This window comes from Paroedura picta, chromosome 9 (genome assembly GCF_049243985.1).
Source record: "Paroedura picta isolate Pp20150507F chromosome 9, Ppicta_v3.0, whole genome shotgun sequence".
Classification (NCBI taxonomy): Eukaryota; Metazoa; Chordata; class Lepidosauria; order Squamata; family Gekkonidae; genus Paroedura; species Paroedura picta.
The window spans coordinates 71,043,550-71,058,716 of record NC_135377.1 but is presented as its reverse complement, the minus strand read 5'-3'; the positions used below and the strand labels follow the sequence as shown (position 1 = coordinate 71,058,716).

The 15,167-nt window shown below is 43.6% G+C and overlaps 1 long non-coding RNA gene across 1 annotated transcript; it reads right to left on the bottom strand.

Annotated features, from left to right (window-relative positions):
• Positions 1–908: 908 nt before the first annotated feature.
• Positions 909–9,498, bottom strand: LOC143844279 (uncharacterized). Its single transcript, XR_013233916.1, has 3 exons — positions 9,345–9,498; positions 5,975–6,055; positions 909–2,583 (listed from the first exon to the last, which is right to left on the bottom strand). It is a non-coding gene; the product is annotated as an uncharacterized LOC143844279 (long non-coding RNA).
• Positions 9,499–15,167: the final 5,669 nt, after the last annotated feature.

Here is a 15,167-nt window from a genome sequence, read left to right as displayed (position 1 = left end):
TGACTTGATCCCCTCCTGAGAGAGAAGAAAGAAACCCACCTATGTTGGACAGCGTTTTGGAAAGCAATAAAATCAAACTCAGTTTGTAACACATGCTGTTTGATCAAGCGGACCCTCCCGTTCGCCTGCCAGCACTCTGCCCAGAGGACAAAATATCTGTTTTTGAACATTCCTCCCTTTCATCTGCATCGGAATGGATTGTTTTGTTTTGCATAAAAGATAGATACCATGGCTGGCTGCAAGGCCAGGGGCCAATGTATTCTATCCCGAATGCCTTATTTACATATATTGAACTGCCCAATCCTATATGTAGTAACGTAGAAGTAAACCTAACTGTCTTGCATAGGGCTTCATTTGAAACCACTGTGCATAGCATTGCTGTATTTTTGTAGCTTTAGTTCTATGATCCCATACCAAGTCTTAAAGAAGTATTTCCCAACTTGTGGGTCAGGATCCAAAAGTGGAGTGTGAAGCTTCTGATAGTGAGTCATAGTTAGGGATTGGCACAAGCCTAAAAATTCCAGTTCTGTTCAGAGTTCAGGGCAGCTCCCAACTGAATCCTGAACCAAACAAAAGTGCCCTTAACTGAACTAACCAATCAAGACCTCCTTTTCCTGGCTACAGCTTGTTGCAGCCAGGAGAAGAGGAGACTTGCTCACAAAGGGTTAAATGGCTGGTAGCCATTTAACTCGTCCATTTTAGTTCCCCCACATTGAAGCAAAGGGAATGAAACAAATGTTTTTAATGGATCATAGCCATTTAAACCAGGGGTAGTCAACCTGTGGTCCTCCAGATGTCCAGAAAATGCTGGCACGAGCTCATGGGAATTGTAGTCCATGAACATCTGGAGGACCACAGGTTGACTACCCCTGATTTAAACCTAATGGCTGATGGGTGCACCCACCCTATTGCTAGGTTTAAATGGCTGGCAGTGGAGATATCACCGGTGAGATGCATTTTCATTGTCATGCACAGCTTTATTTTAGTTGGGATTATTAAGAAGGTAAATGGGGTTAATCCAGAATCATGGATCCTAGCTTCTTCACATGCTCCCATCCAATGGCAAATTGTGTGACGTTTATCAAGGGAATGTATGGCCTGTGGATACAGTCCAGCAGTTTGTAATTAAGAAAATAAAATAAAAAACCCAGTTCCAAGAGAAAGATCTTTTTTCTGGGGAAGTTAGAGACCTAACTGAAAATACATGAAATGTGGCGAGGATGCTGGTTTGGAGGCAGCTTGAGAAACCACTTCTCCAAGGTCACACAGGATTCCTTCTTGATGATGGTTACTTTGGGGGAGAACATGACCATTAGTGGAAATAAAATATAGAAGTAAAAATATTGTTGCAGCTTATGTATTGATTCCTGCACAGCAATTTCTGTTATTACTCTTTTATGACAATGTAAAATAATATTTTGCAACCATTCTGAATTAAAAACAAAACTTTCATAGCTACCTGCTGGCATCATGGCTATTAAATTCAGACCCAGTGATGAGAACAAAAGGTTTTAGAAAAAAAGTCCAAATGCAAGGCCAGGGGTTGTAAAATGGATCCAAATCCTGAAACTATAGGTCTTCCAGGAACAGAAAGTATACTTCTGTGTATCTTGGGTAACAGAAACTAAGGCACTCTATCTTCCGTTTGCATAAGAAAACCATGTGTTTGTCAATATAATTTTCGAACAGACCCTCCTGTAACACTCGCGTATAAGCCTAGTTTTTCAGCACCTTTTTCACACTGAAAGAGCCCTCCTTGGCTCATACGAGGGTATATATGGTAATTGAAATAAAAGCCTGCTCCAGCCAGCCAGCCAGCCAATCGTTGCTCTGGCAGCTTGTAGGACATCAACGGTTTGACTGAGGGACTCTGACCTTTTTTTCCCTTTTGCCCAATCTTGGCTTGATTGTCTAGGTGCCTGTGCTAATAAGCTTCCCTGTCCCATACAGCTACATCACCTTCTTTCATCTGCTGGCTTAAAAATAACATGGCTGTGCTGGCACAATGGTTTGAGAGTTTTTCTCTTCAAATTACTTAGATTGTGCCAAACTGACAGCTTAGCCTGTTCAAGTCCATTTATTTCTTCCAGAACCAGTTCTTGAAAACCCAAAACTCTAGGGCAGGCTTTCTCAACCAGGGTTTCATGAAGCCCTGGGGTTTCTTGATGGCCCTGGAAGGGTTTCCCAAATGAGTGGGTGTTAATTAATTTTGTATATATCTTTTAAATTTGTTAAACATTTATTGGGTCTTTCAGAGACCTACCCACTCACCCAGTTTCTTGTTATCCTCAACCTTGATCAGGTTGATTTGGTGTTCAGCACAAAGTTCAGCCTCCACAAGCTTCACATACATGGGTTTGTTACAGTTGGATGCAAGAACACAAAGGTGGACTTGGCGTTTGTCTACAGCTTTGGGAGCTTCATGAATTCCATAGGCTAAACCATCATGGATAAGTGGAGTCTTAAGCACTTCTTGAAGGGTAGTGTTAACATCCATTACACCTCCAGCAGCAATGCCTTCCTCGGTCATGGTTGATGGTGATGCTCCCTCCCAGGGTTGCTACCAGCTTCCACGAGCCAACACTGGAAAAGACAGAGAAGGAAAACCTCAAAAGGTTGTGGGCTGAAATTGTGTCGTTGTAAAAGTCTATGGCAAGGAATCTCAGGATAAAGATATCATCGATGTTGATGATGATGAATGTCATCGAAAAGTACTTCAAATGCAAGAAATGAACAAATAAAATATTTTGAGCCTGGGAAAAGAATTATTGGGTGATATGACCTTATATGGTCATGTCAACCCATTTCACCCCTCCCAAAATGGCAAATTAAGGACCTGGAGGGGATGGGAAAGAGAAGGGCCCTGGGTGAGTGTGTCCACAACTATACTTCCCAGTACATGATCACGCTACTTTGGGGGTTTCTTGAAACCTGAAGAAATTTTCAGGGGTTTCTCAACAATAAAAAAAAGTAGAGAAAGGCTTTTCTAGGGTCAGTGGCGAGGGGGGTTAAATGTAGCTCTTGGCTTTAGGATGCCAAAGGCAGGTATTATATTAGAGGTGTCTTTATCTCCCTCTATCATGACTAATTTTCCTGCTTTCCTTAGATCCATCCAAGAAAACAATGCAATACATTGCAGGTGACATCCTAAACAGTATTACTGCTTTCTAAGCCAATTCTGTTTGGGGCTGCACCGCCCAATGCCTCCTTTATCAAGCACAACTTCTGTGATGCGGCCTGCTTAAATCCCGAGACTCCTAAAACATCTTCTGCCTCTTGGAAGGAAACACAAAATATACCTGCAGTGAATCAGTAGCAAAAGGCTTTTGTTTTAACAAGCTAATGAATATTGCAAAGGTCAGATGGATAACTAATTGAGGCCCCTTCCACCAGAAACAAGAGTCTCAGGTCAAACATCCTGTCGAGACGGCAAGCACAATGGGAAATCAAGAGTCCTGCAAAAGCTGCAGTGAGACTCAGGAAAAGCAGCGTCCGGTGTGTTCAAGGATAATCTCCGATGACCTGTAAAGGCTTGACCCAAAAATGTACATACATTGAGCAATGTGGCCGGGGGGGGGGGCATTGGGCATTATCATTCCATCAGATCTATGATCATTTATAATACAAGTGAACTTGCTTGTTTGAGTGACCTTTGGCGCCATTCCATCACAGCAATCAAGAAAGAAAATTTAGGCGACCATTAAAATCTTTTAGGACTTGGCCACTTATGTCTTTGGTCCAGAAATAATTTGCGATTCATTAGGCAAGCCAATTCCATTGGAAACGGAACAAACGCCTATGGTTCAGTCCAAGGAATTGTCTTTGACATGCGTGAAATTTTGTAAAGCAGAAGACTAAGCTCGTTTCCTTGAGAATCTGTAAAATATAGTCTGAGAGTTTCTCAAACTGGGGTGTAACCTTCCCTGGGGGAGCTGTGAATGGCAAGAGAATGCAAACATTTCGCCTATCTGTATTGCAATTCACCAAGAGACCTTGCTGTGGCACTAGTGATGTCATACAAGAGCAAGAGAGTCAGGAAGTTGGATAGAGAGCCAGAAAACAGACGGAGGATTTTATGGGAGTCAAAGAGAAGATGGGAAGGAACTGCGGTAAAAAGGCTGTCATGATACAATTTACAGGTTATTGTGTTGAGGAGCTGATCGTTTATGGACTTACACTATTTCATTCATTCATTCATTCATTCATTCATTCATTCATTCATTCATTCATTCATTCTGTTTATATGCCGCCCTCCCCTGAGGCTCGGGGTAGTTTATCAGTGGTCCCCAACCTTTTTATCACCAGGGACCGGTCAACGCTTGACAATTTTACTGAGGCCCGGGGGGGGGGGGGATAGTCTTTTGCCGAGTGTCATCGCTGCTGCCGCCTGAGCCCCTGCTCCGCTTGCTTTCCCGCTGGCACACCTGACTTCCCACTTCCCTGGTGGGGCGCTGCCAGCATCAGCTGTGCAGTCCCATGCCGAGGGGGAGCCCCAGCCATGGCGGCCACCGGAGAACACAAAAGGTTAGCCGGCAGCAGAGTGGCAGGGCAGTCCCCAAGGCAGCATCCGGGGAGGAGAACGAGGAGGATCCGCAGCCTGGTACTGACTGATCCACGAACCGGTCCCGGTCCCCGGACCGGGGGTTGGGGACAGCTGGTTTACATGATCACATGAATTTAGTACAGGCAACTTCATTGCTCTTGTTTTAAACCATTACTGATGTTGGTTGGATAATCTGTGGACCCAGAAACGTGACAAGAGCAATAGATGCAGGGTGGTGAAGTGAGGAGGGGGAATGGAAACAGGGAGTAGACAAGTGATAATTGACAGCTACAAGGGATCAAAGGAAAAGTGGCAGAAGAGTGGGAAGGTGTATTGAAATTGCGGGAGCAGGGAGCATCAGGCCTAGGGCTTGAAAAGGAAGAAAGAAGAAGGTATGGTTTTATACCCCGCTTTTCACTGCCCGAAGGAGTCTCAAAGTGGCTTACAATCGCCTTCCCTTCCTCTCCCCACAACAGGCACCCTGAGGGAGGTGGTCCTGAGAGAGCCCTGACAGAACGGCTCTGCGTGAACAGTTCCATTAGAACTGTGATGAGCCCGAGGTCCCCCAACTGGCTGCATGCGGAGGAGCAAGGAATCGAACCCGGCTCACCAGATTAGAAGCCACCGCTCTTCACCACTACACCAAGCTGTCTCTCAGGAACAAGCTGGCTTTAGCAGCGAACACAGTGCAGGAAAAGAGGAATAAATAACGCAGAAGTCAAAGGAAGAGAAGATGGGGCAGTCAGACTGGATCGGCTCCAACTTCTACAAGGCAGAAGTTCCTAGGTAAGATTAAAAGAGTTTCCGAATCACCCGCAAGTATTATGAAACATTGTATATTTTTCCTTGGAAGATGTGAGGGGCACAAAACGAGGTTCTTCCAGAATCAATGCTTCCACATTATTCCAAAACAGTCCTTGTAGAGGTGGTTTGCTGGCAGGGGCTCATGGGAATTGTAGTCCTTGGTCCTCTGGAGGGCTGCAATTGGACTATCCCTGCCATTGATATTTAAAGTCCCAGCACAAATGACTGAATGGTTTATTAGTTATTTATTGTAGGGCATGGGCGTAACATAGCCAGGAGAGGTTCAGCCTGCATCACAACCCTGGTATTCCTTGGAGGTTGCCTTTCCAAGTGCCAGCCAGAGTCAACCCTGGTTAGCTTCTGAGTTCTGATGGGCTTGGGCTTGCCTGGGCAGCTGGGATGGTACAGAAAGGGGGTCATTCTTAAGTATTGACAATGCCATCTGAAGCACAGCTACTTCTTTCTAAGTCCACATAAGTCGTTGTTGAGGATCACACTACAAGTCTGTTCCTTTATACATTTACCGGACAGTAAGCCTATTACGTATAGTGAAATTATTATGGGTGAGGGTGTTACCAATCAAGTAATCAAGCTAGATTTTGGAGATGTCGGAGCACTTATACTCACAGTAGGCTTGCAGCAATCTTCTCCCCGTTAAAGTTGACAAACTCGGAAACTCTCTGCGCAAGGAATGTGTTTGCCGTGCATCTGAAATTCATCCATGAAAAACAACTTTATGTTCTCTAGTCAACCTGTGGTCCTCCAGATGTTCATGGACTCATGGGAATTGTAGTCCATGAACATCTGGAAGACCAAAGGTTGACTACCCCTGCTTCTAGGTGATTAACATGCAGAAATACAGTTTGAAGATTCAGTCGTCTGGGTTTGGATTCTACACACATGGACTGTGTGTCCTAGACAGAGAACCAGAAAACACAACAGAGGGACTTGATGGGAGCCAGCTTGGTGTGGTGGTTAAGAGCAGCAGCTTCTAATCTGGGGTGCTGGGTTTGAGAGCCAGTTTGGTGTAGTGGTTAGGACTGCGGACTTCTAATCTGGCATGCCAGGTTCGATTCTGCGCTCCCCCACATGCAACCAACTGGGTGACCTTGGGCTCACCATGGCACTGATAAAACTGTTCTGACCGAGCAGTGAAATCAGGGCTCTCTCAGCCTCATCCACCTCACAGGGTGTCTGTTGTGGGGAGAGGAAAGGGAAGGCGACTGTAAGCCGCTTTGAGCCTTCTTCGGGTAGGGGAAAGCGGCATATAAGAACCAACTCTTCTTCTTCTTCCTGCTCCTCCTCCAAATGCAGCCAGTTTGGGGACCCGGGGCTAGTCACAGTCCTGGTAGTGCTGTTCTCACAGAGAAGTTCTGTCAGAGCTCTCTCAACCCCACCTATCTCACAATGTGTCCATTGTGGGGAGAGGAAGGGAAGGCAACTGTCAGCTGCTTTGAGACTCCTTCGGGTAGTGAAAAGCAGGGTATAAAAACCAACTCTTCTTCTTCACAAGAGAAGATGAGAAGAAGCTGCTGTTAAGAAAAGAAAGTACAGTGGACCACACAACATCTTCCGTTAAAACTTCCATTGGTTCAGCTTCAATGGTTTTCAGTGAGCCCTTGCAGTAGTTGAAATTTTAGCGGAAGAAGAGCATTCTTAGAAAATAACTAGTTAGTGAGCTAAACGTTCCTTGGAAACTACCACGCGCCCCTACAACATGCAAAATTATGTTTTTATTCTGAAGAAACGGGAATGCATAACCCAAGGCTGGTTTTTTTTTTTAAGGAAACCAGTAGGTGGGAGTATTGGCTATGCCAGGACTTCAAAACCTTTACAAGGCAGAAGTGCCGCAAAGAAAAGAGCAAATTAATCTTAGCTATGTTTAGAGACACCCAGAAGTATCGCCCTTCAGATCAAATGCTGCTGGGAATCTGATTTCAAAAGCTCCACATTGGACATGTATTGCTTTTGGCACCGGGTCTTATGGAAAGAAAGAAAGAAGGGGAAGGGAAAAGTTCCGCTTTGCCAAGCTTTAGATGAACTCCGTTTAATTCTTGCTTATCAGTCCTTTAGGCAGCAAAGAGCTACTGTGTTTTACTGGTGACCAAAATGATTTTAGCAATCGGTTTGCTCGCAAATAGCCTTTTGGATGAGAATATTCAAATGCGGGCTTGGGAAATAAATATTTCGCTTTCCATCTTAAGATCAGAATATGTTCAGACCCACAAAAAATGGACCTAAATTGGGGTTTTAAAAGGCAAATGCTCTAATCTCTGTACCTCTTTAGCTTCTCGCAGTGATAGTGGATACGCAGAAACAGAATGTTAGCTTCTTATTGGGAACAAGGCGTCCTGTAACTCAGGGGTAGTCAACCTGTGGTCCTCCAGATGTTCATGGACTACAATTCCCATGAGCCCCTGCCAACAAATGCTGGCAGGGGCTCATGGGAATTGTAGTCCATGAACATCTGGAGGACCACAGGTTGACTACCCCTGCTGTAACTGGCTCTTTCTGAAGGAGAACAAGTGCCCATAGCAATAAGGTACACATATTGGAATTTGATTTTTCTATTATTATTATTATTATTATTATTATTATTATTATTATTATTATTATTATTATTATTTCCCACCACTCCCAAGACTGGCTCATGGCAGGTTACAATCATCCACAATAAAACCCCAGTAAAACCTGATTAAAATTAAACAGGGCATAAAATTACAGTATATAGATAAAAGAACGTAGCAGTAAAAATCCACTACATCCCCCCCCTCAAAAAAACATCATCCAATAGGGAAATGGCAAGAGGGGAGCCATAACCCCCATCAGATCTTCTACTCATACCCTGGCCTCAACCATAGACCTGGAGGAAGAGCTCCATCTTGCAATCCCCGAGGAACGCAGAAAGCTCCCACATTGCTCACCTTGTAAGCCTTCTGTCTCAAGGGTTTTTTTTTTAAATTTATCACTGCTGTAACGACTCCCAGAAAATTGGATTGTCAAACTGGCATTCCGATTCCTAGCAGATGCACCATCTGGTTTTCAAGCGTCCATCAGCTGCTCCTTCTCCTGCCATTTATTCTGACTCTTAAAAATTTATTAATCCCAAGCTCTGCATCTACATCTGCAATATCATTATCAGCGTTGGTCCTATCGTTCACTTCAGTATTTTCGCAAATGGCAGGCAATGACAATTGGGGAAATTATGGGAGGGTTAATGTCGCGTGACTGACCAACCCGTCTCCTGAATTGAAGGGGGAACGTACATACCTTCAAATGAGAAGCCTGTTCTTTCTTTCTTTCTTTCTTTCTTTCTTTCTTTCTTTCTTTCTTTCTTTCTTTCTTTCTTTCTTTCTTTCTTTCTTTCTTTCTTACAAAAAACCCCAAATATATATTCACACTGAACATTTCTTTACAGGACCATGAAACCAATTTATCCATCATGTGTTTTTAAATCAGAATATTCTCATGTTAAAAAGATATGATCATTCAGACTGTTAGAAGACCCAGGCTTAATGGGGCATTTAAAAATGTGGATCCATTTTTACCTATGCACTTCAGATAGTCCCAAAGGGGATCATGGGTCAGTGCTGCTCTCTAAAAAGTTACTCCGGAGTCCAGACTGTGAGCAAGCCCCAGAGAATCTGAACATCTGGAGCAGGGACCTCAGTCTCAGGCTAAAATCCTGCTCCCAGATGGCCTGTCCATTGGAGTCAGTGGAATGTATGCAGGTTCGTTGTGCGTGAGTTTTGCTCACTGACTTTGCTTACTGCAGGATATGACAAGCCCAGTTCTATACAGGAGTGGGACCCTAATGGATTAGGTAGCAGCTTTGTGGCTAGAGGTATTATGATAGATGGTCTGAAGGAATTAAAACTCAATTTCCCCCTGCTGCACTGCCCGAATCCCCGCCACCCATTTAGTAAAAGAGCCTCTTTTCTGGAAGTCCATAAGGTCTAGAATTGCGGGAATCAAGAGAAAAGAAATTTTGACTTACGTTTTTTGTGCCTTCATTCGGTAGACCAAATTCTCCATAATCAGTAATCTGACGGAATATGACATTCTTTGCCATTCTTGTAGAAAATTTATAGTATGGCATCAGGGCAAAAGAAAGCAGGACATATCCTGCATTCCTCCTTCATTCAAACAACGAAGCTGTGTTTTTATTTCCTATATAGTCAGATTAACCGCTTTGCCGATTATCCAAGGACTGCCCTTGCTGAGAAGCTCTGATAACAGCAGATAGTGTAACTGGGAGGATGGGGGTAGAGGGAGAACAACGAGAACCAAGAAAGAACGGCTGAATTCCGCCCCCTACACACAAAAAATCTGTTTTAATAAAAATGCTATTCTAAATTACAACCAATTAAGCATGTAACGCTATAATGAATATTGAATTCCAGATAGTCTAACTTGTTTGATTTGTGGAGAGTTTTATTTTGCAAAAGAAAAAAATTATTGGGCATATTGGGTTCTTTGTTGCTAGCTGACTTAAGTGTTCTCTGGTGGAATTATAGGGTAATGTTTTATTAAACAGCAGTAATATTAACAAGACCTGAGCGTATTTTTCTGATCTACGGAGAAGTGCCTCTTCTTGAACAAATCATATTTTTGGTAACAATAAACAATGAGACGTTCACTGGTGCTGTATAAGCGGCGTTGATTTTGTGACCCGGGGCTCTAAATAGCACTGTTTTGTTTCCACTTACCGGTCCCAGCAGTTCCTGGAAATGAAACCCCTTTAGCTGCTTGCGCTGCAGAAATTTTTTCTCGTGATTCTACAGAATTCTACACATTCTGTCGGGCTTCCCACTGCCCACATTATACTTTTTATGATGTGAAAATGCTCCCGCATGCCTCAAAGATTGGAAAGGTAATTTGTGTTGCTGTCACGGGGACCAGATGCGAAGGAGGACTGAACTCTAGCGAATTTATGGATGGCGCAGGAAAGGTGAATTTTGGCAGGTGATGCTGGTTGTGCAGGGGTGAGAAAGGTTACACCTGCTGAAATATTCCTCTCGGACAATGATGAGAGGGACATGATCCTGGGTCTCCTTTTCTTCTGGACAACGTGGTTGCTACCTCAGAGAAAGACAGAGGGAATAACTCTTGTTTATTGTCCGTTATGCTGTTCTGTGTGGAAAGCTAAGTGCTATGAGACTTCCCTGAATAAATGAATGAAATTAGTAACTCTTGGATCATCATATTCTGAAGAGTAGCTGGGCACCCCCTAGGTTATGAACTGCAGAAAGAGATCCAGTTTTATCTGCGCAAACTACTAATAATCTGATTTGTAAATCAGATAAATCGGAGTGGCTCTCAGTCTCATGGATTCATAGCCTGACAAAATTTGACTCCAACAGCACCTTTAAAACCGACAAAGATTTATTCGAAGTGTGGGCTTTCGAGTGCATGCACTCTTCCTCGGACAAAGGAAAAAGCATCGTAAGAGTACAGATCTAAAGAAAAAGTAAATTAGTGGCAAATTAGTAAACTGTGTCATAATATCCAAATTAGGCAGGACGAAAATTCTTTGTCTAACTAACACTTTGCGTGTATACTCGTAAACAGAGATTGAAAATGTGGGAGAAGTCCAGAAGAACCGAGGAGTCTTTCTTCCAGTTTTCCAATGGAAAAATTAAGAAATTTTAGAGAGTACTCAAGAATGTTCTCCCTTTAGGAATAAGGAAAATGCTTTACAAGGCAGAGTTATTCTCGCTCAAAATATTTAGCACCAAACGTTTTACGAAAGATAACTTGCAGCATTAAATAAATGCTAGCTCCTGTGTTTGGTGTAGACAAAGATATATGTATTGTTTAGATGTGAGTCATTGGCGACAATTAATATGTTGCAATGTGTGTGATGATCATATATGGTTAAAGAGAAGTCCGGTGGCAACTAATACCCTACTGGTGTTTTTAACAAGTCCAAGGTTTGCAGTGATAACATTTAATGATACCCAAATATGCTGTGACTCCATCGGTGAATGTACAAGGTGGCTCCTCTCCAAATAAGACACTTTATTTTGCTTGCTACAAAGTACGTTGTCTCATTTCAACATATCCCCTCTGCTGAGGTAGCCTAAAATGCCATACTTTGCAGCTCTAACTGAAGAACTGTGTAGATTCGCAAGTAGGTGTGTATAAACAGAAAGCTTCTTTCCTGCTTGAACCAAGCCAATGCTGACGGAGTTCCTACCAACAACCTTTCACCCATATTTTAAGATTTTGGGGTAGGGACCCTGAGTGCATTTCGTGGTGCAACTAGTCTGCATGGGATCACGTTGCCCAGAGCCATCTCTGCGCAGAGGTAATATTTAGTCCTGAGCCTCAGTGCCAAGTTCCCCAGATCCCAGTCATGAAGATTTTGTTCTGAATGGCTTATCAAAAGGGAATACTGCTACACACACTACTAGGGAATACAGCTATACAGCACTAGGGGTCATACCCCAGTGTCTTGTCAGTATGTAGAGTTGCAATTACAGGATGGTGAAAAGGAAAAAGCAGCATATAAGAACCAACTCTTCTTCTTCTTCTTCTCATTCTCCTCTCCCCTGAATATTTGGAGATGGAAACTGGGTGGGGTAGGGACCTCAGCGGGGTCCAATTACAGAGAGTTCACTCTCCAAAGTGACCATTTTCTCTTTGTAGGCTGGAGAGGAGCTGTAATTCCAGGGGGTCCCCAGGTCCCACCTGGAGGCTGGCCTCCCTAATTTGAAACAGCTTCACCTGCTGCCTGCTTTCTTCTGAGCTTAATTCAAAGGGCAAGTTCTTTCCTTGAAAGCCCTTCAAGACCTGAGGCCTAAATACACTAAGTACTACATCTTCCTATGCAAGCCTGGGATCCACATGTTTCTTCCACCAGCCCTTGTTTACGGTGCCTTCCTATAATCCCATCTTGTCCTCTGCTCATTCTCAGCAATTCTTCATTGTTGATCTAAAATTATAGCATCCTGGAGGAGGCAGGGTAAGGTGGCCTGTCTGTAGCTTTCTCTTCCATGAACCTTTCATATGCCTGTCTGTAGCTTTCTCTTCCATGAACCTTTCATATGCAGGACTGCTGAAGAGCATAACCCACATTTCCATTCATATACCAAGCTCTTGAAATCAAACGTCGTTCTATGTGGAAAAGGAAGCAGTCAAATGGCCAAGGCCCCGCTTGTTGGATCACCTGGTTTGCCAGTTTCCACTCTCTGCATTACTTTGCTGGCTGCGAACAAAAAATGTTGGAAAATATGGGTTAAATTAGCACTTGTTTCTGCCAAGAAAACGATATGCTGTAAGATGGAAATGTGAGAATCCACCCACTCGGTTATTTTTTGAAAATCTTTCTTTTCCAGCCAACCGTTGGCTTCCTAAGCATCTTATAGGAATCAGGAGACATTACAGACAAGAGCGTTCTTTGTGGAGGGGACTCTGCATTGATCGGCTGCTGCCTTCTTGCTGATGAACTGGCCAATAGCAGTTAGAAACTGGAAAAAGGGGCTCTTGGCTGGAGCCAGGCTTAGCAGGGGAACACAGCGGAACCGCTCACTGGGTCGCTGTTGTTCCACTCAGGAAGGGGGAGGGGGGAATGGAAGTATTTGGAAAACAGAATCCACAAGGCTTTGCACACAGTAGTATTATGGTAATATTATAGAATCATAGAATCATAGAGTTGGAAGGGGCCATACAGGCCATCTAGTCCAACCCCCTGCTCAACGCAGGATCAGCCCAAAGCATCCTAAAGCATCCAAGAAAAGTGTGTATCCAACCTTTGCTTGAAGACTGCCAGTGAGGGGGAGCTCACCACCTCCTTAGGCAGCCTATTCCACTGCTGAACTACTCTGTGAAAAGTTTTTTCCTGATATCTAGCCTATATCGTTGTACTTGAAGTTTAAACCCATTACTGCGTGTCCCCTCCTCTGCAGCCAACGGAAACAGCATCCTGCCCTCCTCCAAGTGACAACCTTTCAAATACTTAAAGAGGGCTATCATGTCCCCTCTCAACCTCCATTTCTCCAGGCTGAACATTCCCAAGTCCCTCAACCTATCTTCATAGGGCTTGGTCCCTTACGTTAATAAAAGTGTAGTGATCCATGCATCATAATTGCTGTTCGTTACTTCCACCTTTCCTACTACTTTGAACTCTAATTTTAGTTCTTTAATACAAATAGAAGTGGGCCGCTTCCGAAAATACAGAGAGGCTTGCCAACTTGGCCACCTTAAAAGTGGCTGCAAGACCTAACTTCCTAAGGCCCGCTCTACCTGTGGAAAAGGCAGTTCCAGAGTCACCGAGTCCGTCCACACTCCCCTGGATGCTGCTGCAGCAGCAGCAGCAGCAGCAGCAACAACAACAACAACCTTTAGTGGCATAAAAAATAGGACAAATCAGAATACAGTCAATTAGTTCTTAAATTTACGCAGCTTAATTGCCATTTGTAAGAATTTAGCCACTTTATCAATTGTATCTGGATCCTGATTGGAGAGAAGGAATTGTACCTTGCATTTATTGGAGTAGCCAATACATTTAACTAGGAGTAAGTCTAGAGCTTTAGCCCAAATAGCATCGTATATGGGGCAGTAAAAAAACAACAAAACAAAACACCTGCTGTATGGTTTCTATAGAACCTTGTTGATATGGGCAGTGTCTCTGTATGTAAAGAATCATACTCCCCTGGATGCATGTATAGTAGAAGTTCAGTATTACTAGTAATTCTGCATTATATTTTCTATCATATTCATGCCAAATCACCTTTTTTGCATAATGATACATTACCCAGTGCTATTTGGCCCAAATCCATCGTCATCATATTTAAATGTTCTAATTCTAATGCAAGCAAAGACAAATGGGTGGGATCCAAAACGGGTTGTATCCAGCCAGCTCTTTCACTCATTCTCACCTAATTCCCCTCCTGTATGACATTTCTCCATAGAGGTCCCATAAGGTTGGCAACCTCCAGTAGGTGGCTATCTCCTAGGATTATACTGACCTCTACACAACAGAGATCAGGCCACATGGAGAAAGTGGATTCTTTGACATTATACCCCATTGAAATCCACAGGTATTTTCCAATCTGGAACTAGCAAGCCTAAAGTCCCATGATCCCCAGCATAGCCTTTTTGTTAACAAAGAGGGCTGCCTCTGCTCTTTAGCACCAAAGCTGGCTAGATCCAGCCAGGTAAATGGAACAGCTCCATACAACTGAGCCACAACTGCTTCCAAATCTGAGGCTAACCCTAAGAGAGTTAAGATACTCCAAGCCTCCCAGGGATCCAGCATGGTGTAGTAGTTAAGAACAGCGGACTCTAATCTGAAGGACCAAGTTCGACCCCCCACTCGCCCACATGCTGGGTGACCTTGGTCTAATCACAGTTCTCTTAGAGCTTCCTCAGCCTCACTGACCTTGCAGGGTGTGGGGAGAGGAAGGGAAGGTGATTGTAAGCTGCTTTGAGACACATGAGGCCTACTGGGTGACCTTGGGCCAGTCAGTTCTCTCAGAGCTCTCATAGCCTCACTTGCTTCATAGTGTATCAGTTGTGGGGAGAGGAAGAGAAGGAGACTGTAAACCGCATTGAGACCCCTTAGGACAGAGAAAAGCAGAATATAAAATATACTCATCTTCCTCTTTTTCTTAGAAAACATTCCCAGTCTATTTACATTTGTTTTCTTGTTTTAATAAAGCTATTTGGGAGATTTCCTTCTAATACCTCCTGTCTACTGTTGTTCCAGCGCTGACAGCAAGCCTACAGCTGCCAGAGAAAGGAACAGTGGGTAGGGAACTGGTTCTGATTAAAGAACATCTTGCATGAAATGAATAAAACTGCAGAAAGTATTTTT